We start from the raw sequence: 23,069 nt of genomic DNA on the forward strand, positions 1-23,069 counted from the left end.
TAATAATTAAATATATATATATATATATATATATATATGTATATTTAAAAGAAAGAAACCAAGTTTTGGTTTGGCTATGTTTTGTAGGGAAAACAATAGGTGTTTTGTCTTTTAACCTTAATCTTCCTTCCCTCATAACCACCTACACTTATCTTCCTGGACCTCAATAAATAGATTTTAATTGATTAGCTAAGAACCAAGGTTGATAATTTTTAAAATAATGTGTAAAAATCCTACCTAATTTCTTTATTTTTTATAGAAGTACTAAAACTCAACAGTCTCCAAGAAGAATGTATTATTAAATTAGAGGACTAGAGCAAAATTATACTCTAGTTTTTTTCAAACTCACCATCCAATCTATGCAGTACAGATAGAAAGGAGTTTGTTCCTCATGTACTAAAATGGAAAAAAAAAACCTAGTCTCATAAAACTTCAGTGTAGAGAATATCTCAATTATGTCAATAAGACATAGAGGAAGTTTTGATAACCTTTCCATTTATCTGTTGTAAGGCATCTCAATGCAGTTGTGCTATAAGGATGCTTTTTTTGTAATAAGATAGCACGGTATGGTGATTCTGAAGTGCTAAAATCTTGACCTGACAACTCTGCTGTGAGAAAACTGCCTCCAGGAATTGGGTTTCAGTACTATAGAATTTTACAGAGTGATCTTTTTTTCATGGGTTAACTAGGATTACATAAGCCTTGTAGAGAATCTAAAGCATCTAAGGACCAGGGGATATCATTTTATCTTAGAGAAAAAAAAAACACTTCCAGACCTACTGGAAGAGGCCTGTTCTTGTATGTATGCCAGTGAAAAGCAGAGAAATTGAAGATTTCTGAACTCGATCTCTACTTAGGTGAAGATGGGCTTCTTTTTACCTCAACAATGTATTTTCTAGTGGAGTCTACTCTGAAAAAAATTTGCTTATTTTTCTTTATCATTCTGTGAATAAGAAGTTGAATACCTCTAGGATACTACTTCCTGGGCTAGCAGAAAAAACATTGGGAAAAACTGAATACTAATTTTATGTCTACAAAGTCAAAGAATTTGAAAAAAATTATAGATAAGTAATTCAAATTAAAAAGATTCACTCCTTAGATTTATTTCTGGATGAAAAAGTAGTTTGAAACTGTGATTTCACAGATTTGTGGAACTATCAGTATGGAACCTACCTCCATATGTGCAAATTCCCAACTCATCTCTGTGTTACAGTGTTCCAGAGTTTCCTGTAACAATGAAAGTCTAAGTGATTTGCCCATGATGGCATAAATGCTATTTGTCAGAAGCAGGGCTTTCACCCAGGTTTTGCTGACTCTGAAGAATGTGTGTATGGGTGAACAATATTACTCATTGTGCCACACTAGCTCTCTATCTATAGAATTATAACTATGTATTACTTGAATTATTTAATTTCTATGTCAATTCTATACTTCCTACATCATCAGTAGTATGCTTTGAACATCACTGTGTGTATTGCTCTCTATTTTAAACACTACAGAGATTTTTAATGAAGCTTATTATTTAAAGTAGATGACCTTTCTAAATATAGAAGTAAAGAGGTAAGGATTTATAGTGGATTGCTGAGAGGAAGAGAGCATGGTGAAAGCTTCTGGTTAGGTACACAATTGCTAATCTATCATTTGAAGCTATTATGTATAGAGCAGCTTCAGTTTATTAATGCCAAGTTTTTTGGGGAATTAAAAGATTTGGGGGATTAGATTATCTTTAAACTGAAAAAGTTATTCAGGCAAAATGCCTTGGCAAAAAAAAAATTCTTTTTATTAACACAATATGTCAATATTTCAATAGATATATGATGATGAAAGAGAGAGAGAGAGAGAGAGAGAGAGAGAAGCATTTACTCTGTGTCAAGCACTATACCAAATACTGTAGAGAAAGAGAAGAAGAAGAAGAAGAAAAAGAAGACGAACAAGAAAAAGAAGGAAAAGATGATGATGAAGAAGAAAAAGAAGTAGAAGAAGAAGAAGAAGTCAGTACGTATTTTCAGAGAATTTGCACTGTATTAGGAGAAGACAAACCATGAAGCTGAAAAAGAGATGGAAAAGGAGAGAAGATATCCAGGAGGGTCCAAGGCAACAGGTGTTTAAGTAGAACAGATGAGAATCAGTAGGAAGTAAAGGTACTCCCCCCAGCAGTACCAATTATAACCAATCTATGATTTCACATCCTATGAGAATACTACTGATGTTTGCAGTATTAGTTTTCCATAGAGGATATATTCATTGTTCTATAATACTTCCCCTAGGAATTTTTTTTTTTTTTACATTTTCTGGGTACAAAAGAAACAGTAAACTCCTGTCTAGTCTGCTTTCCTTGCTTTCTCCTCACTTCATAAGGATATCAGTGGAGAATTCTGGTTGCCCACTTTTTATACATCTCCATCATTAGAGTAGCCCAACTTTTCTTTTAATCATACAGTTTAAATTTTTGATGGCATGCTTTACTCCTTTTTATGTCTTGTATATATGTGTTAGAGTTATATGTGTATGTATGTATATATGTATATACAACACATAAATATATGCCCATATACAGCCTTTCTTAAACTCAAAGTTAAAAAAAAAAGAAGACATCTTGCAGATTACAGTTCCTATCAGTCATCCTCTTATCTTCTGAGTACTTTCAAGATTTCCATACATATGTTCCCTGGATTAAAGCTCTAATCATTATTCTTCTTTAGTAATATGATGAGGCATACCCTTGGAAACTAGGTGGCATAGTGGACAGAGTCTTGGGCTTAGTGTCATGATGATTTAAATTCAAATCAGGTATAGGGCACTTATCAGTTATGTGACCTTGGACAAGTCTTTTAACTATTTTCTGCCTCAGTTTCCTCAACTATAAAATGGGTATATTAAGAGCATCTAACTCTCAGGGTTTTTGTGAGGATCAAATAAGATAATAATTGCAAATTTCTTAACCACTATGCACATAATAGGTACTTAATAAGGTCTTGTTCCTGTTTCTTCTACTTTTGGTGGTTTGGAATTTCTATTTATTTTATAGAAATTATGGTTAAAATTCATTTATTTATTGGCTTAGATAGCATAATAGAGGCAGCAGTTCATTTGAACTCTCCCAACATTGTCCTCCAAACAACCTTAAGATAACACCTCAAATGAAATTTTGGACTGGCTGAAACAATAAAAGGTCAGGATAAGACATTTTCCCAGCCTAAGAAAAAAAATGGGATATCAGCCAGAGTTGTCTGTGACAGGTTGGGGCTGGACTGGATCACATGTGGTGACATCACCAGGAGAGGTGCTCCAGCTTGGAGACTGCTGAGACAGCAGTAGAAGTTTCCAGAGCTCTCAGCCCAGAGATGTTCCAGGGCAGATAGTAATGCTTGTGATTGCCCATAAGAGAGCAGAGGACCTGGTCATAGCACCAAGGCTAAGAGGGGTACTAGTGCTTTCTGCCTCAAAAGAGCAGGCGCTTTTCCTTGGGTAAAGACCAGAGTACAAAACAAGAGAGCAGCAATCATACCCCTCTCCAAATCACACAAGCATGGAAGCATTGAAAACTTGCCATCAACCCAGAACTAGCTCTTAAAACAGCACTACAATAAGTCTAAAGTTTGGGGCAGAGCCTCCCCACTCACAGGTGAGAAGAACCTGACAACCTAACATTACATAAAGCTCAAAAGTGAAAAAAAAAGTAAAAAAAAAAGTTTGGAAAAGTGAACAAACAACAACAATGAAAAAGAAGTTGACCATAAAAAGCTACTATGAGGCAAGGAAGAACAAGACATAAACTTAGAAGAAGACAACAATGTGGAAAACATCTACAAGTAAAACCTCAGTCAAAAATAATAATAAGAAACAAACCCAAGAAGAATTCCTGAAAGACTTAAAGAAAGAGATAAGAGTGGTAGAGAAAAAAATGGGAAAAATTGACAGTCATCCCAGGGGAGGAGAAGCACTAGCATAGTAGAATATATGGTTGCAAGGGAATGAGGACCCTGATCAAGTTCCAGGGCAGAAAAGAGTGCTTGTGGTCTCAAAGACCAGAGCACAGGACAGAAGAACAGTGCCCACTTCTCTCCTTAGATCATGCTACTTTTGTATAAGTGAAGACAATACTTCCCAAAATTATCTCTGAAAACAGCAATAAGAAAAACCTGAAGTTTATAACAGTATCCTCTCCACTCTAGGAGCAAAGCCCATTTTATTGTTGTTGTTGTTGTTGTTGTTTTGTTTTTGTTTGTTTTGTTTTAGTGGGGCAATTAGGGCTAAGTGACTTGCCAAGAATCACACAGCTAGGAAGTATTATGGGTCTGAGGCCAGATTTGAACTCAGGTCCTCCTGACTCCAGGGCCAGTGCTCTATCCTAGGTACTATCCACTATGCCCCTCTCTGCCCTCAAAGCCCATCTTTAACATAAAATTAAAAGTCAAGAAATAGGTCAGAAAAATGAGTGAACAACAACAAGACCCTGACCATAGAAAATTACTGTGGTAGTATGGAAAAATGAAAACATAAACTGAGAAGGAGACAATAAAGTCAAAACAACTATATGAAAGCCACAAAGAAAAATGTGAATTGGCCTACACTCCCCCCAAAGAAAAAAGAGCTCATTGAAGAGCTCAAAAAGGACTTTAAAAATCAAATAAGACAGGTAGAGGAAAAGTTGGGAAAAGAGAGTGATGCAAGAAAATAATGAATAAAAATAATCAACAGCTTGGTAAAGGAGGCGTACAAATTACTGAAGAAAAGAACAACTTAAAAAAAACAAAATAGGACAAATGGTAAAAGAGGCATAAAAATTCACTGAAGAAATAAACTCCTTAAGAAGAAGAATTGGCCAAATGGGGAAAAATGTATGAAAGCTCACTGAAAATTTAAAAAAAACTCCTTAAAGAGTAGAATGGAAAGAGAGGTACAAAAGCTCACTGAAAAGAATAAGTATTTAAAATTAGAATTAGACAAAAGACTCCATGAAACTCCATGAAACATCAAGAAACAATCAAACAAAATAAAAAGAATGAAATAAATAGAAAACAGTATGAAATATCTCATTGGAAAAACAACCCTAGAAAACAAATCTGGGAGAGATAACTTAAGAATTATTGGACCACCTGAAAGCTATGTTTAAAAAAAAGAAGAGCCTAGTCATCATATTACAAGAAATTATCAAGGAAAATTGTTCTGACATCCTAGAATCAGAGGGTAAAATAGAAACTGAAAGCATCCACCAATCACCTCCTTAAAGAGATCCCAAAATGGAAAAAAAAAACTATTAAAGCCAAATTCCACAGCTTCAAGATCAAGGAGAAAATATTGCAGTCAGCCAGAAAGAAATAATTCAAATATCATGGAACCACAGTCAGGATAACACAAGATTTAGCATCTTTTACCTTAATGGATTGGGGTATTTGGAATGTGATAATCTAGAGGGTAACCAACAATCACCTACCTAGAAAAACTGAGTGTAATCTCTCAGAGGAAAAAAAATGGGTATTTAATGGAAAAAGAATTTTCAAGCACACCTGATGAAAAGATAAGAACTGAATAGAAAATCAGACTTCCAAATACAAGATTCAAGAGAAACATAAAAATGTAAACAGAAAAGAGAAATTATAACAGACTCAATAATGTTAAACTATTTACATTCATATGTGGGAAAATAATACTTGTAACTCATAAGAACTTTCTCATTATTAGGGCAGTTAGATGACTATACATAGACAGATGGTATGGGTGTGAGTTGACTATTTCGGAATATCTAAAAAAATTAAATTAAGAGACAAGAAAAAGGGATGATTATGATGGTATGATATCTAAAATAAAAGTCTTGATGTGCTCTGTTCTGTTCAGATTATATATATTATATATATATATATATATATATACACATACACACACACATTTGTGTGTATGTGTGTGTATATATGTATAAATGTGTGTATGTATATGTATATGTGTATGTGTGTGTATATGTGTGTGTATATACACACACACACACACACATATATATATATATATATATATATATATATATATATTGTGTTGTGTTTTGTTCTGGTCATCACATTTTACTAAGGGAATTGATAATCTAGACTCAAGGCTTCTTTACCTTTTTCTACTCCTAACACCTTGTTGCATTTTGACAGTGTTTGGTGGTGTTTCATGGCATGATGGCACGCACAGTGTAAAGTGTGTATACTTTATACTCAGAACCAAGGCTACAGTAATGTTGAATGATGAAATGCAGGCAAGCACTGCCAGAAACACCTCTGATTTATTACACATTTGATTTTGAATTAATTTTTGGTCATTGCGTATTCACAAACCTTTTACTGTTGCTAATTTTTTTTCTCAACTTCATATGAGGTTGTGACCAACAGTTTAAGATGCACTGAAGAATATCCAGAAGAGAATAAATAAGATCATAAATTTCAATCGGTCAGTCAATAGACATTTTTTAAAAGCATTTATTGCATACCAAACACTGGAATGTGCTGAGGATAAAAAGAAAGGCAAAACCAATCCCCGTCATCAAGTTCAGGCTATATGGATATTGGTGGGATAAATTAGCAATACCTACATCAGAGAAGAGTAGATTTGAGGGAGTGGGAACATGATGGCTGTCTTCAAGTAAGTGAAGGGCTGATACATGGGATATTATACTTGTTTTAAATGGCCCCACAGGACAGATTTAGAAGTAATGATTAAAAGTTATAAGGAATCAGATTTAAGTTTGATATAAAGGAGACTTACTAAAAGTTAGGCTATATGCAAGTGGAATGTTATATCATTGGTATTAGTGGGTTCCCCCATTTGTGTGGAATCTTGCACATTGTAGAGAAGATTCTCATTCATGTATGGTTTGGACTACAAGATCTCTACTCAGTCATTATGGAATTCATTTCATTTTTCAGTGCAAATCTCTAAGTGGTAGAGAATTCAGTCCTTCAATTTTTCCATATTATGGTTAGGATACATTGATATCTGGATGATTCTTCCTCAGTACCAAAATGATATCACTATACTGATTAAGAACTTTCAAGTATAGCAATGAATAAAAGCAAATAAGTGTATCATTTACTTAACGCTAACTATAGACTCCAAATTATGTTAATGCATAGTGAAGAGATATAAGAAAAATAAATTGCTGTTGCTTTCAAGGAACTTTTGATTTAAATAAAAAGACAAGCAATGCACATGAAATAATTGGAAAACAATTAACCACATTAGATACCAAGTGTGAAGTGGTATGGTACAAGTGAATATTCATTTAGATATCAAAGAACATATAGAGCACTGAGAACAGGAAGGTTTCATGAATAAGCTCGGACAAATATAGACTTTTCAAGAAATTCTGGAGCTTGAAAAGGAAGAATGATTGGGGACAACACTTCAGGAAAGAACAGCACTAGAAGGGGAAAAGGGAAGACATTTCAAGATTTCTGTGAGGAGGCTGAACAAAATAATATGAGTATAACAGAACTTGAGTGAAGGTGGGTTAATGGGAAGAAGTTGCAGAGTAATGAGAAATAACACTGGGTGGATCAAGGCTATGGAGGAGCTCAAATTGACATTTGTTAGTCATTGTAAATTCTTAAGCAGAAGAGGAATGTGATGACAGCAGGATTTTAGGGTGTATTATGGTGACAATCTTACAAGAATGATTGGTTGGGGAAAAGATTAAAAGTGAAACTGAGTAGCTAATTTAGAAACCTGATGATGGATCATGTGAGGTGATGAAGATCCAAATTAGGGTGTTATCATTGAAAGTGAAGAGAAAGGAAGGATGACTCCCAGATATATTTCAAAGGAAAAATTGGAAGACTTTGGTAACCACTCAGATATAAAAGATGAAAGTTCAGAGCATGTAAAGAACTTTGTCCTTTGAAGGTTGGAACACTAGTGAAGATACTGACAGAGATGGTGAAATTAGGAAACAGAGTCAATCTGGAAGGGGAAAAAGAAAACTTAAAACCAATTCAGCTTTGGACATAATTGATCTTGAGGTTTTAAGTAGCACATTCAAGGGACAATGTTTTATAGATAAGGTTATGAGATTATAAAACAGGTAAGAGATCAAATTTATAGGTAGAGATTTTAGATTCCTTCACACAATTATGATAAAGTGAAAAAAAAAATAGAAGAGGTCTCTGAGAGTATGAGTATAATGAGAAAAGAACAAAAAGCCACACAATTCAAGGACAGAACCTTAGAAAATTCTCATGACTAAAATTAGCATATATAAAGCATAAGAACCATAAGCAAGAAATGAAGAATATACTTTTTTCTGTCTCCAGTAATAATAAAATAAAAAAAAATATGGTCAATTCACAGCACAGAGAATTTTGGTAGAGATACTTAAGATTTCCCTTATGAAAGAGTTTATATAATAGGATATAGAACAAATTATAGATTATCTTTTTTTTTTTCCTGGAGAATGTTAAAAAGTGCTCTTATGTGCTTAGATTGGGTTAGTTAAGGGCTATATTATAGGTTTCCTTTAGGCCCAAAGATTCATCACCTAACCACTCTGGAGAAATTACTGACCTGAGGTCCCATTCCCCAGAATAGCATCTACTTCTCTTGAACAATTATTTAGGTAAAAGTTCAAACATTTTTCACTTTATTGCTGACTTTGCAACAATCTCCACCTTAATAGGTGAGTTACTGTCCTATGTACCCTATGTCCTTATTGGTAATGGTGTCTCTGAACAACTAGTTTAGTTGAACCTGGACTATTGTCTCACTTCCCATAATACCCTCCAGTCATCACTTCCTTGCTAACTACCTTGCCACAGCACACATATGATTTCCTCCCTCTTGCTTGCCCCTCAAATCTGCCATTTTTTCTAAATGTGGCATGTTAATCTACTCTCATGTCAGTAGTTCAGAAAACATTTATTAACCTCCTACTGTGTTCCAAGTGCTTGGGATGCAAAGGCAAAAACAGTCCCTGCTCTCAAAGAGCTCCCAATCTAATTAGGGGAGACAACATGTAAATAACTATGTACATATAAGAAAGATACAGGAAAAATTGGAAATAATCAATTTGGAGAATGCACTAGAATTTTGAGGGATTGAGAAAAGCATCCTGTGAAAGGCAGAATATTAGCTGGGACTTGAAGGGAGCCTAAAGAAACCAAAACCCAGAGATGAGGAAGGAGAATATTCCAGGTATGAGACACAGCCAAAGAAAATTTCTGGTATAGGGATATTGAGTGTCTTTTTTGAGGAACAACAAGGAGGAACAACAAGCAGTGTCATTGGATCAAAGTGTACAATGAAGAGAAAAGCATACCATATAAAGCATGTAGTTTCCGGTGTAAGAAGTCTTAAGAGAAGGAGCATTATGAAGGACATTGAAAGCCAGAGAATGTTGTATTTGATACTGCAGAAGAACTGCTACAGTTTATTAAGAGGGGGCGGGGGAGCTCCAGGGCCAGAACTCTGTCCACTGCGCAACCTAACTGCCCCTAAATATATCTCTCTCCCTGTAGAAGGGTTATTTTTTTTTTGTTTTTTTTTGTTTTTTTTTTTTGTGAGGTAATTTGGGTTGGGTGGCTTGCCCAGGGTCAAAAAGCTAGTAAGTGTTGTGTGTCTGAGACCAGATTTGAGCTCCTGTCTCCAGGGCCAGAGCTCTGTCCACTGCGCCACCTAGCTGCCTCTATTACTAGCATCCAAATTCTTAGAGAAGTTCAGGGAGTTACAGGAAGAAACAGACAGCAAAACTATACTAGTGAGGGACTTCAACCTCCCTCTCTCTGAACTAGATAAATCTAACCACAAAATAAACAAGAAAGAAGTTAAGGAGGTGAATAGAATATTAGAAAAGTTAGGTATGATAGACCTCTGGAGAAAATTGAATTGGGATAGAAATGAACTTTTTTCTTGGGGGTACATAGCACATACACAAAAAATTGACCATGTACTAGGGCATAAAATCTCACAATCCAATGCAGAAAGGCAGAAATATTAAATGTATCCTTTTTAGATCATGATGCAATAAAAATTATATGTAATAAAGGACCGTGGGGGGGGGAAGCTACACTCTACAGTATTATGCTAAACTGCATCTTGTAAAGTATGAGGGAGTGAGAGGGTTTGGCAGAAATCAGTATTTCATATATAACTGTAAAAAAATAGAAAGCAGTCTACATGTTTCAACAATAGAAAAATTATTAAATTGTGGGATGGTAATGCAATATAATATATTGTTATTAAAATAAAAATGTAGAAGTACAAAGAAATCTGAAGATTTTTTTAAAAAAATAATGCAAAGTCTCCCCTCCTCCAAGCTTCCCTAACCAGAAGAGAGTATTACTAATTAGCTGTCTATATAAGGGGGAAAATGGAGACTAAATAGATAGAATCTTGATGGTGACTTAGAGGAAGTATCTGAAAAGTCATGCTTAGGAATTTAAATTAAATTCGATGTAAATTGTTACTAAGTAGATTCACTTGGCTGGATTAATATTTAGTATTTTTTTTGCTTTCTTGGTAAACTATTAATTTCATAAGAATGCTCATTAGTGAGGTTTGAGAGAATAATTTCATTAGAACTATGGAAATGGGAAGTGGTTTATAGGGAGCTGGGGAAGGAGTTAGCCTTGAGAAAATGGAGATAACAGTACAGAGGAAGAAAATCAAGACAGTAGGGTGAGTAGGGAAGCAATTAACTATTCCCTCTCTTCCCCAATTGATAAATGGTCAAAGGATATGAACAGGCAGTCCTCAGATGAAGAAATTAAAGCCATTTACAGTCATATGAAGAAATGCTCTAAATCACTATTGATTACAGAAATGCAAATCAAAACAACTCTGAGGTACCACATCACACCTATCAGATTGGCCAACATAAAAAAAAAACACAAGAAAATCATAAATGTTGGAGAAGATGTGGGAAAATTGGAACACCAATGCATTGTTGGTGGAGTAGTGAAATGATCCAACCATTTTGGAGAGTAATTTGGAATTATGCCCAAAGGGCCAAAAAAAATGTTCATACCCTTTCTAGGGCTGTATCCCAAAGAGATCATACAAATGGGAAAAGGATCCACAAATACAAAAATACCAGCTGTTTTTGTGGTGGCAAAGAATTGGAAATGGAGGGAATGCTTATCAATTGGGGAACGGCTGAACAAGTTGTGGTATGGGGAGGGGGGGAGGCAGTTAATATAATCAGATTATACTCACAATCCCAAGAACTTTCTAGCACAATGTACCCCTTCTTGGAGACCATTCTCACTTGTTGTTCCTCCCATTAGAATATAAATTCCTTTAAAAAAGGAGGGGGAGGACTTTCTTTACTTTGGTATTTATATTCCCAGTGCTTAGTATAGTAAACTCTTAATGAATGCTTTTTCATTCATCCATTGATTCATTCACATATTTTCAAAGTCATAATGGACTTCAAAAGTCTTCCAGTTTAACCCCAAACCAGATAAGAATACTATCTATAACATTCTTTATACATGGTCTTCCAACTTACTTTAGCAATGGAGAACTCATTACATCATGAAATGGCCAATTTTTCTTTTGAATGACTCAAATTGTAAAGAGGGTTTTCACTATCTTCTGTCTTATATCAAGTCTAAATGTGCCTCTTCCTTTTGGCCTATAAATACAAGCAGAAAAAGTTTAATGTCTCTTCGCTTAATAGCTCTTGAAGATAGATATCAATTCCACTGAGCATGACTCGCTCTTTAACTGATTCTTACAGGATTTTGTAACAGAATTTTTCTGTATTCAGAAATATTCCACTATCCAAGTGTCTTTACTAAAATTCTCTCCCCAGAACTAAACAAAATATTGAAAATGTGATGTATTTGTAACAAGGTATAGTAACATTATGACATCATTCAATCTAGGAATATATCCTTTTTAATGTATCCTATTTTAATGGAAATATCATCAGCATGATACAATAGACAGAAAGTTAACCTGGATTCTTATATTAATTTATATCCACTTGTTGCTTGGAGCTAGCTAAGCAAATCACTTAACTTCCTCTTGTTTCAAACTCCAGATGAATTGATGATTTTCTACAGGGAAGGTAGTTCTTCCTACAGCATATTATTGATGAAATTGCAAGTCCCCCAAAACCAAACCAAACCAAACAAAACAAAAAGTAAATGCTGTGGCTGCCATGTTAATCTATTACTCCCCACTGAGATTGAAGTTGACTAAAACTCACTCTTCCCACATTGACCATTGTCTAATCCTGGAACTTCCAAATTGTAATTATGTCATTGATTGTTTTTAATGTATTTGCAGATCTCTAAATTAATTCTTAGAAAATGTAATTAGATTCAACCCCAAATTCTTACTTATTGATCTTTTTGTCTCAATTAGCCTCTCAATGTATTGGCTATCCTTTCCAACTTTTTGTCAAATATTCTAAGACTGACATCTAGGTTTTTATCTGAATCAATAATAAAATTATTGGACAGCATAGTCAATAACAGTTTTCTCTAGGTCACTCTTCTAGTGAACTTCATCCCAGCGGACACTGATTCATTAAACACTACTGTTATTCAGGTCTGGTCATTCAAATACTTTGGAATTCACCTGTTTTATAGATTTTTTTTATTGAGCTTATCAAAATGCCACAACACTGCTACAAATGCTTCGCTGAAATGAAGATGAGATATGTAATCTCTTGAGAGACTAGGAATCTTATCAAAATTAAATTAGTTTAATTTAAAAATGTAATCAAAATCAAATATTAAATGTGTGTTGGTTGGGATGACATACATAACAAATACACATATAAATGTTTGGATATGCATATGCATGCTTGCAAAATATTTCCATAAATCTGTACATAAATGTAGACATATGTATATTTACACAAATACATGCATGTATAATATATACAAACATGCATTGGTGATATTGTTTTAATATAGTTTCTATAGATCTATTCATATAGATCACTCCTACTTTTTCTAAATGTTCACAAACTCTTTTTTTAACAATATATCCTCTTAAAGAATATAGTAATGGTGGTAAATTGAGAGTCAACCTCAGGTTCAATGCCCCTCTTCCCCCCAACAAGAGAAAGGTGCTAAAATAGAGAAATAAAAAGCATGACAGCAGGGGTAAAACTGAAAGAATTCCCTACAAAATCAAAATCAAAATCACTGAAGACCAGCTTATCAGCTTCTTGAGCTTTTTGCTCCTAGGGAACACATGCACTCTAACCTATCCACTTCTCTCAGTCCACAATACTTCAAATCTGAGTCATGCCTCATTCTTTGTGCCAACTGCAACTTCAGACATTAGGTTTTGTCCATAATTCCTATTTGACACCCTGTTCCCAGGTTGATTTGAGGCCTGTGAGTTATATTTTCCCCAAGGGCTATGGGAAAAAATGTATTAATTCTATCTCTAAGCAATTATTTAACCTAAATCAGAAAATTAAATAGGAAAATCAAATTAGCAAAACTTTATCTATGTATGTATATGGTATATGAATATATGGATACATTTGAACAAAGTAAATTTACTACAAAAAAGATTAATGATAATTTTTAAAATATATATTTTGGGAGCTCTTATGTCTTTATTTATATTTATTCATAATTTCAAACCACATCCCTTCAAAAGAGTTTTACCACAGACTCTATACTTTTGCAACAGAGTAAAATCCTGAATATTTTTCTTCTTTCTTCTTCGGTATCAACATTGTTGTTTTTTCGTAATTAGGAAACATTCTTTTTAAAAAATATGGTTGGTACATTTTCTACTTAAATTGTCATAGTCATTGTGTGTGCTGATTTCTTTGTTACACATACTTCATTTTGTATCAATTGATGTATCTTTCCTTGACTTTCTGCATTCATTGTTGTCATTGTTTCTTACAGAATAGTAATATTCTATCACATTTATCTAGCAGTTTGTTTAGTCATTCCCTAATACATGGGCATTTGTTTTAATTACTGTGGTTGCAGTCCCCCAAAAAGGGCTGCCACAAATATTTTGGTGTACACAAATTTTTTTTTGTCAGTTGCATCTTTAAGGTACATGTATGGCTATGGAATCTCTAGGTGAAAGTCTACAGATATTTTAGCCACTTAAGCTAAAAATTTCTTTCCAGGATTTTTGTAATAATTCACAGCTCTACCAGTAATGACATAAACAGAAGTATAAGAAATAACAAAACACAAATATATATCAATAAAACTGTAAAGAAATGGATATTTGAAAAAATTAAAAATTCCAAAATTAACAAAACAATATAAAGCTTTAACAAGCTAATTTCAGAAAATGAAATTGAGCAACCCATGTATATCCTGAATTGTGTGTGATAGTGGTAGTGATGGGGATGGTGGTGGTAGGGAGAACAGGACTTGGGCAAAATGAGTTTAAGAGTGAAATTAAAAAAGAATACCTATGCTACTCCTCACAAAACTTTCAAAAAACTTAGGAAGAGAAAAATTATCTTAAAAAATAGCAGTAGAATATTCCTACATGTGTGTGGATGACAAATATTATCTTATTACCTGAACTAAGGAGGGACAAAGAGATATAGGATTTATATAGCAATATCATCAATGAATTAATGCTAAATTTTAAAAAATAGTATTATGGAATAGGAGAATACCATAACATATGCATTTTTCCCTACGATCTGATTGTTTACATAAAAAATATACAAGTTTTGCTCAGACTACAGAAAATAATTAGCTTAATTAAGTGTCTAAATTGTCATTTAAAAAAACAAGATCTCAATACATGTAAAAATTAAAGTCAATCTTGGAGTACAATAAATAAAAAAAAACAGTGTTCATGTATTAGAAAAAGGATAACTAGCATAGACATGGAAACATTTAAAATATGATCAGAAAAAAATATTTAAAAATAAGAAATAAATTTGCATTGGAGGAAGCACAAAAATCTTTACAAGGGCAAAGAGAATAAAGTAAGACTGCCTGCTATCACTACAACATTTGACATTGTTTCATAGATTTTAACTCTTGTAATGATAAGCATGATATTAAAGGTATAATAAACATTGGCTGAGAGGAGACAAAATTATCTCAACTCCAGAGAATCAGAGAGCAGACTAATTGATATGATTTATAATTTCATCAAAGTACAGACAGTTCTCACTTTATGTAAATTACACATATCTGACTTTGTGTAAAGAATTCTGAAAGAATTTTAAAAGTGACATAGGTTGAAACCTAATTTTCTCTAACTGCTTTTTCATTTGCCTTACAGTTTTTGTCAAAAAAACAAACAAAACAAAATTTAAAAAAAAGCAAACTGAATTTCTATGAAGAAAAAGACATGTTAAGAAAAACAACCTATGTTAACTTCTTTGTATAGTATTCTCCTCTCTGTTGACACAGAAAGTTGGTCTGTCTCTGTCTCTGTCTATCTCTGTCTCTCTGTGCATCTCTGCCTCTGTCTCTCTGTGTGTCTCTGTGTCTGTCCATCTGGCTCTCTGTCTCTCTCTATCTCTCTGTCTCTGTCTCAGCACCTGCCTCAGGTGCTTCTAAGCCCTCTACCCCTACACCATTTCTTTTAAAGATCTTTAAACAAGAAGAAGAGAAAGCAGAAGAAAGGCTGCTCTGAGAGAACTCCTTTAGAGCTTTGTTGAGACCTCACACCCAGAAAGGAGGCTTTTACCCACTATACCCACCCATTCCTTTGTCTCCCCTTTTCTGTCTTTGCTCAGGTACCACATGTCTATTCCAGTTCTCCAGGTATAGCTCATCCTCTACTGTCTGTGTCTGAGTCTAGTCTTGACTTGGTTTCATCAGGCCTCCACTTGACTGGCTCTGTTCCTCTTTCTGCTCTCACTTCTCTGTTCATGGCTATCCAGTGTCCTTAAACCATGTCCTGGTCCCTTCCCTTGTAGAACCCTTCCTACTTCCTTCCCTTTCTCAAAGCCCAGTGCAAATTTACATTAGGTCAATTTTAAGCAGAGGTCTGTGGAGTGGTCAACTTCCTTTAAGTGAAAAATGGCTATAGTAGGATAAAAAATAACAACCCTCACACAGACAATACACAGACACATACAGAGACACACAGACATAGACACAAACACACAGACACACAGACACACACACACATGCACACACATGCACACATACTATAACAATTCTATAAAGTAACCAGGAAAAATGATGAGAAAAATGTCATTAAAAATAACTGCAACAATTAATGAAATGTCCAGGACTTAATTCAACAAATTGAGACATATATAAGTTTTATATATACACAACTATGAAACATTACTTGCTAGATAAAAAAAAATAATTGAAGAGAAATTCAAGATAGATAGTGAGACATTATATTATAATAAAATTGTGATAATAACTAAAGTAGAAGGAACCTAAGAAAATAATTTCCTCTTAGAAATTCTGTTTGCTTGTTTGTTTTTGATGAAAAGCATAAGGCAGATGAAAAAGCAGTTTGAGAAAATTAGATTTCAACCTATGTCAAATACCATATACTATAATAAGGGAACAGAAGAGACATCTTAAAGAAAATAAGAAAAACAAAACAGTAAGAGCTACATTTCACTTTATAGTTAGGAAGAGACTTCCTTACTTCAACAAAGGGTAGAGAAGAAAAAAAAACAGTTTTAATTACACAAAATTCAAAAACTTTTGCATGAATAAAATCAATTAAAATAGAGAAATTTTCAAGCAGGTTATACAAACATATACATACACACACACACACACACACACACACACACACACACACACACATATATATATATACTCTCACTGGTAACAGTCCAATATATGTAGGATTGATATAAATAGATATTACTATGATATATTCCCCAATATATAAAAAAATAAAAAATGAATAATTTTTGAAGAATTTCAAACTATATATAACCATTTAGAACATTTCCAAAATCATTAATAGTAAGAGAAATATAAATTAACACCCTGAAGTTTCACTGAACGCTCTACAAAATTTTAAAGATGATATAAAAAGGCAATAGTCAAAATGACCTATGAAAAGACAGGCTCACTAATATTCTGTAGCTGCAGAAAAGAAGTGACTTGAACTGTTGTGAATATCATTTTGTAATTATGCAATGTTTAGTTACTTTAGTTACTTAGTAAATAAACCTCCCATAATTTTGTCCCCCAAATCCCAATACAGGGCATATACATGCATGATCTTTGACAAGTGACTTAATTTCTCCATGCTCAGTTTCCTTATGTATAAAATAAGGGAATTGGAATAAATGACTTCTAAATCTTTTCCAACTCTGAATCTATTATCTTATGTTCCCAAGAGAGTCAGAGATATAAAGTATAAATCAGAATATTCATAGCAGTATTTGGGGATAGCAAATAATTTAAAATGAAGTAGATTTCTTTCCAAACATCCCACACTCAAAAACAAAAACACAAAGCTTCTACTCCCTAATACAGTAGTGTCAAACTCAAAAAGAAAATGCTGACCACTAAACAGTGCATAAGAATTCATGAGGATCAAATGTTGACCCAGTTTTAAAATGAAATATTTTATTGTTATTTTATTTATATTTTTAAATATTTCCCAATTAAATTTTATCTGGTTCCAATACATTTGGGAGTATTATGGGTTAGTTGTGACCATTAGCAGTTTGTCTCACAACCCTGCCCTAACAACTTGTCTAAGTGTTAGTCAATACAACTAAACAATTCACAATAAGAAGTAAATGGTTAATAGTGATTTCGAGCAATTCTACTATTCAAAATCAATCTTTAATTGTGAGCAGAGGGAATTGAGAAGTCTGGATGACCATTTGTTGAAGAAATTCTTTTTGAAAGATGGGTAGTACCAGATGTCCAATGACATCTCTTACAACAATGAAGTATGAACTTCAATCACCACTACTTTATCCTGTCCTTTTAGCATCATCAGATTAGGTCAACATCATGGAAGTGATGTACTCCTTTTTGTTCTTGTTTGCTGAAAGGAGGAGCCCTTTTCTATTGCTCTCACCCCAAACGGGAGGAAAAGGTGATTTTATTCTGGGCTCCTGAGGAAACCTTGAAAATTCTTCCACTCAAGTTAAATGAAATAGGGTTGAATCTCACCCAAAGACTAAGTATGCTCCATTCCTCTGCTGAGAGTTGTACCTATGGAACACACAAGACTTCAAAAGTATCATGATTGCTGGTTGTAAAATGCATTTAAACAATTCATTTTTGCAGAGGTTGGTTCCTGCTCTTTTCAACAAAGTAATTTGAAATCATATCTTTAAACTCAAATATCAGGTTTGTCACTGCTAACATTTCCAGAATACTTAAAAACATATAATAATTTTAAGTAAATTGCATATACATAGACACATATTTACATACATACACATATATATGTATATACACATATACATACACACACACACACACACATATATATATATATACATACACACACACATGCATCCATGCATATATATTTAATCACAATTCTCAAAGTTGCCTCTCTTCCCTGATAGGAAGGCTGGAAAGTGGAACACCAAAATCTTCCCCAAACCTTCCTGATTGGAAGTCTAGGATCTGATCATTCCAGGTAACTGCATTTTCCATCAGCAACTCTGCTTGGTTCTGACTCCACAGAACATTGTATTTCCTTTCAGCCTTCTTTTGTGAGTTCTCTTCCTCAATTGCATTGCAAGTTCCTTGAGAGCAAAGGGTGATATTTTTTTTTTCACCAGCACTTAGGACAATGCTTAGCACATTGAGGGTGATTAATATTTTTTTATTTAATTGAATAAACTCAAGAATTAAAGTTTTAAGACACCCAAACATGGGCTACAAGTTTTGAATGTTGTTAATAAATCAGGCACTCAAATATTTTTCTGCCTTGAAGGATGAGTAGGAATGGCAGAAAAGGGGAATGAAAGGAGAGAAACCAAGGACTCTAATAACTTGAAAAGAAAAAAAATGGAAAAAAAAAGTTGGTAAAAATCCAACAAGATAGGAGAATGGAAATATGATTTTCTCAGTTCCCAGGTGAGTCAGGTTACTAAGTTAGGTCTCAAGTTCACATGTTATTTAGTGCATTTGGGCATCAATAAAAAGAGAAATTTGATGCTTATGTTGTAATCTAATTCATGAAATCATACAAATAAACCATATCACAAGGTACTCAAGCAATTTGGTGATATGATTGTTGAACCACTGGGAATAATTTCTGAGGATTCCTCATAAACTTGAGAAGAAATCTAAATTGTAGAACATGTTTAAAGCAACACAGCTTTACTGTTCAATTATTTTAAAGTTACAAGCTGATAGAATCCATAGTGCTAAACTAAGTGCTAGACTGTAGAAGCAGGAAAATCCTTCCTCAGACACTCACTAGCTGCATGAACCTGGATAAGTCACTTAACCTAAGTCTTCTTCAGTTTTTTTTTTAATACCAAATATGGAGATTTTTTATTTTATCCTAAAATCAAAAGGGAACTCTTGAAATAACTTGAATAGGAGAATAGTGTAGTCATACCTGTGCTTTAGCATTATCAACTTAACAGCTATGTTGATTTACCATACCCAGTTCATTACAGTCAGGCAACCCTAATCACTCTACACCACATAGAATGCTCTCTCCACCCCTCCATCTCTTCCATAGTGCTAAGAAAGCTCCCCTCCCCATCCTAGCCAAATATTTGCCAATTTGTTTTTTTAATAATTAATTTATTTATTTTTACTTTTCAACATTCACTTCCACAAGATTTTGAGTTTTAAATTTTCTCTTTCTCTTTCTCCTCCCCCATTGTCAAGATGGTGCACAGTCTGACGTAGGCTCTACCCATACATTAATACTAAGCATACTCTTACATTAGTCATGATGCATAGAAGAATCAGAACTAATGAGAGGAACCAGGAGAAAGAAGAAACGAAATAAAACAACAGAAGAAAAGGAAAGAAGATAGTATGCTTCCATCTGCACCCAGAATTCATCATTCCTTCTCTGGATGTGGAGAGCACCTTCCAATGTGAGTCCTTTGGAGCTATCCCAGATCCCTACATTGCAGAGAAGAGCCAAGTCTATCAAAGTCAGTCATCACACAATGTGGCTGTTACTGTGCACAATGTTCTCCTGGCTCTGTTCATTTCACTCAGCATCCATTTATACAATTCCCCCCAGGTTTCCCCAAAGTCCACCTGCCCATCACTTCCCACAGCATAATAGCACTCCACCACATTCACACATCACAAATTGCTCAGGCATTCCCCAACTGATGGGCATCCCCTAAACCCCCAACTCTCCACCACCACAAAAAGAGTTGCTACAAATAACTCTGCACATGTAGGTCCCCCTCCTGTTCCCATGATTTCTTTGAAATACAGACCCAGAAGTGGCATGCATAGTTCCACAGCCCTCTGAGCGCAGTTCCAAATTGCTCCCCAGAATGACCAGACCAGTTCACAACTCCACCAACAATGCACCAGTGTTCCAACTCTCCCACATCCTCTTAAACACCTTTTCATGTTCTGTCATGCCAGCCAATCTGACAGGTGCAATGTGGCACCCCCAGAGTTGCCTTTACCTGCATTTCTCCAATCAGCAGTGATCCAGAGTATCCCTTCACATGACTATAGATAATTTCAATCCTCTTCTCCAAAAACTACTTCTTCACATCCCTCAACCACTGACCAATTTGGAAATCTGACTCAGTTCTCTACATATTCCAGAAATGAAGCCTCCATCAGACACACTGGCTGTAAAAATTATTTCCCAGATTTCTGCTTCCCTTCTAATCTTGGTAGCATTGGCTTTGCTTGTGCAAAAAAACTTTTTAATTTAATGTAATCCAAGTCATCCATTTTGTGCACTAAATCACTCTTGTTGATTTTCTATTTCTGAGAATAAGATGTCATAAATAGTTGTCATTTATTTTGCCAGTCTAGAGTCATTAGGGATAAGAAGATTACATTGGTAAAACTCAGTAACAATTTAGACCTTTGTCCCAACTTCTGCAGGCCAAATCAACTGCTAAAATTTTAGGGCAGCTTGTTGTGGTTATTGTTCAGTTGTTTCAGTTGTATCTGACTCTTTGTGACCCTTTTTCAGATTTTTTTTATTTTAATTTTTATTTTTAGGTAGGACTGAATCTAAGATGAAATTTACTAGGGGAAAATATAAAGTTTTTCTTACACTTAGGAATTTGTATGGAAAAGTTCTGAGGTCCTTGGGATTTTCAGTGGAGTGCAAGTTAAGTATAAAGTCAATAGTGTGATCTGACAGCCAGAAAAAAACTAATCAGGGGCCACATTAAGAAATGAATATTTTCAAGAATAACAAGGTGACAGTATAACTATATTCTGCTCTTGTCATTTCAGATCTTGAATATTGTCTTGAGCTCTGGACATCACAGACGGATATTGTGAGCTGGAAAAAAAACAGAGAAGAATAACTGGAATGATGAAGGGTCACAAGATCATATTATATTTGGAAAAAAATGAAGGAACTGGGGATATTTTACCTTGGGAAAATAAGACTTATGGTGTCATGATATCTCTCTATTATTTTTCTGTTTGGACCCTAAAAACAGAACTAAGAAAAAGTTGCAGATAGAAAAATTTAGACTTGAAGGAAATTAAATCTCCCCCCATATTAAAATGCTCCAAAAGTGTAATGGGCTGCCTCAGGAGGCAATGGGTTTCTTCTCACGGAATATCTTCAAGTCAAGGTTAGATGACTGGATATATTGTAGCAAGAATTTTCTTTCAGTTATGTGTTGAACTTTGAAGACAGCTAAGATCTCTTCTACCTTTGAAATATGTGACTTCATGTGGTTGCTGTGTAGTGCCAGTCATGTCAGATTTCTTGTGACCCCATTTGGGATTTTCTTGGCAAAGATACTGAAGTAGTTTGTTATTTCCTTCTCCAGCTCATTTTACAGATGAGGAAACTGAGGCAAACAGAGTTAAATGACTTGTCCAGAGTCACACAGTAAGTGTCTAAGGTTGGGTTCGAACTCAAATCTTCTTGACTCCAGGCTCAGAACTCTATCCACTGAGCCAATTAACCACCAATGATTCCATGTGCAATAAGCTCTTCATGTTTCTCTTGTGAAAGTCAATTTTTTTATTCAGCTCTGGTCTTTTTTCATCAAGAATGCTTGAAAGTCCTCTATTTCACTGAATGTCTATTTTTTCCCCTGAAGGATTTTGCTCAGTTTTGTTGGGAGGTGATTCTTGGTTGTTATCCTATCTTCGTTGCCCTCTGGAATATTATATTCCAAGCCCTGTGGTCCTTTATTTTAGAAGCTGCTAAATCTTGTGTTATCCTGATTGTGTTTCCACAATACTTGAATTGTTTCTTTCTGGCTCCTTGCAATATATTCTCCTTGACCTGGGAACTTTGGAATTTGGCTACACTATTCCTAAAAATTTTCCTTTGGGGATCTCTTTCAGGAGGTAATCAGTGGATTCTTTTCATTTCTATTTTACCCTCTGGTTCTAAAATATCAGGGCAATTTTCCTTCATAATTTCTTGAAAGATGATGTCTGGGCTCTTTTTTGATCATGGCTTTCAGATAGTCCAATTATTTTTAAATTCTCTCTCCTGGATCTATTTTCCAGGTCAGTTGTCTTTCAATGAAATATTTCACATTGTTTTCTGTTTTTTCATTCTTTTGATTTTGTTTTACAGTATCTTGTTTTCTCATAAAGTGACTAGCTTCCAGTTGCTCCATTCTAATGTTTAAGGAAGTATTTTCTTCAGTAAGCTTTTGGACTTCCTTTTCTATTTGACTAATTTTGCTTTTTAAGGCATTTTCTCATCATTGGCTTTTTGGACCTCTTTTGCTATTTGAGTTAGGCTATTTTTTAAGGTGTTATTTTCTTCAGTATTTTTTGGGTCTCCTTTAGAAAGTTGTTAACTCATTTTTCATGATTTTTTTTGCATCACTCTCAGTTTTTCCTCTACTTCTCTTACTTGCTTCTCAAAATCCTTTTTGAACTCTTCTATGGCCTGAGACCAATTCATATTTTTCTTGGAGGCTTTGGATGTAGGATCTTTGACTTTGTTGTCTTCATCTGAATGTATATTTTGATCTTCTTTGTCACCAAAGAAAGATTCTATGGTCCGATTTTTTTTTATTT

This window comes from Vombatus ursinus, unplaced genomic scaffold, assembly GCF_900497805.2.
Source record: "Vombatus ursinus unplaced genomic scaffold, bare-nosed wombat genome assembly UNPS02014821.1, whole genome shotgun sequence".
NCBI lineage: Eukaryota > Metazoa > Chordata > Mammalia > Diprotodontia > Vombatidae > Vombatus > Vombatus ursinus.